Source organism: Merops nubicus, unplaced genomic scaffold, assembly GCF_000691845.1.
Source record: "Merops nubicus isolate BGI_N331 unplaced genomic scaffold, ASM69184v1 scaffold48584, whole genome shotgun sequence".
In the NCBI taxonomy this organism is placed as follows: Eukaryota; Metazoa; Chordata; class Aves; order Coraciiformes; family Meropidae; genus Merops; species Merops nubicus.
In genome coordinates, this window is record NW_008603126.1 from 43,006 (window position 1) to 47,021 (window position 4,016).

Consider the following 4,016-nt stretch of genomic DNA (forward strand, 5'->3'; position numbering starts at 1 on the left):
CTGCCAAATAAATGTCATGTCAGAAGTAAAAACTGAAAAGATTAGAAATAAGAGGCCGATTACTACTCTAAAAGTATTTTGATCAAGAGGAGAGCACCTTTAATTAATTTGCATCTTCCATTCCCATATGCTGCATTCAGGGATGGATTTCCAAGGAGTCCACTACCTAAATATCATTATGAGCCTTGGTCTCAGTTCCCAAACATAATCAACATTGGCCTCCCACACACAGATGACAGATTGCATTACAGTAATAAAGACAATATGTACGCATTAATGATAAGTAAGTTTACTGAGTAAAGTACTATTGTTTCAGTCAGATGTATTGTTTCACCAGCCAATTTGCCTCCCGTTTGCCATAGTGTAAATCATTATTAGACTTACTAAAATTAACAGCTACAGTACCAGAGAATTAAAATGAGACCAAATGCATAGCCCAAGGTATCCTACAGCATCTGGCGTTTCATTTGAGAACCTTTAGAGAACCACTTATCTGTCATTGCCACCTGAACATTATACAGCAGAGATGAACTGTGAAAAAGACTGGCTAGAGGACAAACATTTGACGTATCTATGTGAAGCAAATAAAGTCATGAAGAGCATCTGTGCCAAAGCCAACGCAGGAAGTACATAATTCCTGGCACACAGGTTGCCATATGGTAGCTTACCAGAGTGTTAAGTCTTGGTTAAATGGTCAAATGAACATTTCTAATACAAAGATAGAGAATGTGACCATTGTATAACGGCATTGGGGATAAAGGAAGAGCAAATGATTAACGATGAGTAGAGCTGGTACATTTCCCAAGACTTTTGGAAAGTCCGTGAGTAATGCACAATGGAATAACTGAATGAATAATGGTATAGGTAGCCTGTGTTGAGTCCATTTCTTTTTTTGTCCTCTTCTGCAGACTTTTTCTCCCCCAGTTTCTTTACACTTGCAACCTGAGAGGAAACAATATCCATATACTTGTACAGTTAGTCTTGAATTTAAAGTTAAATCTTAAAACTGAAATATGTTTAAGCAATGAAAAAACTTTTCTCCATTAATATGTTTTCATTACAAAATACACTGAAATTTATTTGTAAAGGCAAATAAATATATATTGTAGAAAATAATTTTAACATGTGCCTCCAATTACTTGTTGTGTACTAAGAATTATGTAAACAAATTCCCATTAGTCAGTATGAGTTGAGTTAGTGTACTGTAAAGGTGAAGATACACAGCAGATCAATAACTAAGCACATTTGGTAATCTTCCTATGATTCTAGCAGCTAGTCTGTAAAGGCCCAACATGTCAGATTAGATTATTGAGTTGTAAATTAAATATGCATTGAGGCTTAATTTAAAATACTATTGGATGGCCTTTGGGAAGGATAAATCTGAAATAACAAGTTATCATTTTTAGCAGCTCCTGTGTCTGTGGGCTGTGAAATAATAATTCACCACCTGTTTTTTGCAGAATGTTTTGGCAGTATTATACTCAGTAATGTTATACCAAGATGCTGCTTAAAGCATAGTTAGAAGACCTAAACCAGACAGATCTTAGGACTTCAGGAAATAATGACTGGTACTGCTTTGCAGATTACCTAGCAGGTATTTGGAATAAATGGCAAAGTCCAGTGTTTATGAAGCTGTTGAATAGCAGTTTTCTATAAAAGTGATCTGCTTTCAAGTAGACTATGCAAAAAATATTTGTGGGCTTCGTTAATATCACAGAGCTTATGGCTGACTAAAAAGCTTAGCAGAAATGCACTGGATTATAACAAAAGGGTGGGGTATTTTCATTTTTCAAATCTAGCATTTATAGTAGTTCCCCTTAGGGAAACAATAAGAAAGTGGAGCTTAAATGAAAACTGGAAATAGTTTTGCCTTAGGCTTATTTTTGTCTGCTTTGATAAGACAATATTTATGGATGAAGCAAGACCTGTTTCTCACTCTCCCTCCCTCTGTTGGTCTCCTACTTGATATTTCTCCCAAAACCTAGTTAATCTTAAAAAACACAATTTCAAGAAATTGATCTGGTTTACAGCAAAAATACTCTGAGAATTAATACAGCCATATTCTATTACATTAAAAATGGATCATCATTTTAGATCAAGATCAAAAGTCTACATCTATCATCTAGCAACACAGAGAGAGGCAGACACAACACTGCCCTTTCCTTGCACGATACTTATGACATCAGGTGCAAACTCAAAAGGAATGTTAACAGAATGGAGTATCCTGCATGGCTGAAGATTGCCAGCTCTTCCTGTGTTCTGGTATGACCCTAGTCCTGCACTGTGTACTGTGTATCGGCCTTCCCATAATACAAAGCATATGTTGGCTCCCCCTGCTCCCCTATTTGCAAGGCTCAACAAGAATCAATCATTCTGATACAGAACCAGATATGTATCTTGTATTCCATGTGAAGAAGGTAAGCTGAATCCCACAGGAAGTTAATCTCTGGCTATTGTTTATAGACACTAGAAAGGTTTAAGTCTTATTTTCATATGCATCCACACCATGTTATAAGTCACATGTGTTATTTCTTGTCACAGGATTTATGGGAAGAAATTATGATAGAGGATTCTAGATGGTAACAGGACCTGAATGGCTCAAAAAAAAAAAAAAAAAAGCAGCAGAGAAGAAAGAACACACTTCAGGTGTTAACACGTGCCAGGCTTGGCTTTTGGTATCAGCCTTATTCCTTATGCACTGCTACTGTAGAAAGTAAGAAAGCATTCAGCACGATGCCCTCAAAGCAAAACTCCATTAACAGTATAAACAAGAAGACAAAAATATGCAACAGAAATTATTCTATTTTATGACTATCCCATAAGGATGATTATTCAGAGCTGCCCCAGTATACTAAGGTCCATTATAAAGTGTTTATTACCCAAACATGCACAAAGCTGGTGGCACATAAAACCCCCAAAAGTTCAAAACCAACATGGGGTTATATAACACTAAAGAACCTTTGTAGAAACTCTGCCTAAATCCTTTGTTCCCTGTTCATTTTCTACAGTCCAGTATTTTCTTTTTTTCTGGTTTAAGTTATTAATAAACTAAATGGCTTTGCAGACTTGGGATTTTTCTGGAGAAATTAACCACCAAAAAGTTAAAAGGACTTAGCAAGCAGTACCTTAATAGAACTCTCTCTTGACAGTAGAAAAGGAGAAGCTATAAAGGGTGAGCTCCCCCTCAAGCTCTGTATGACTGAGTGTGGTTGAAGTTTCACTGCAAAGCTAGATTGCATACCACTGCCTCCAAGGCAAACAGTCAGTTTCTTTCCTGCAATGCCACTGTGCATTTATCATATCAAAAATAAGTCTGAAATCTTACGGAAAAAAAAACAGAACATACACTAAAAGAGAACCAAGGATGTTTAAAGACAGGAAAAAGTGTGCCGTGTCGTGTACAGCTTGTACACTTTCACCTCAAATTGAGAGTGAGTGTCTTCCAATGCACTCCACTGTTCTATGAACAGCACACTTTCATACAGCTAGGTAAACCAGTCCTAGGCCAACTCCTCAAAAACACTGACAGAAGAAACAGCTCACTGTTCTGTGCAGGGAGACTGCTCTCAAAGTGGGATTCAACATCCAGTTTCCTGCACTTGCACACGTGGCTGAAGGTAAGACTTCTGATGGCTTTTCTTTTACTTGTGGAATTATCAAGGTCTTTCCTAAGTGGATTCTGTAGCATTTAATGGACAGTATTCACTTTGCAAGTTTTTCTCCTATAGAAATACTAAAAATAAGCTAACTGCTTATTTTCATGAAACTTGTAAAATCTTACTTACAAATATGTTTGAAATTGGCAGAATTAAACTTATATAATAAACAGTTGTACAATCTTAGGAGACAGCTTGCTGACACAAGGTCAGTTTCCCTAAGAAACTAGGCTAAAACCAGCCTGTCCTGGTTCCATGTAAAAAGGGGTTCAGGGCAGGACTCACACGGAACAGAACTATGTACTTGCCTCTACCCCCCCACGAGAGAGAGACAGACACTTCGGAAAAAAAAATGAAGTA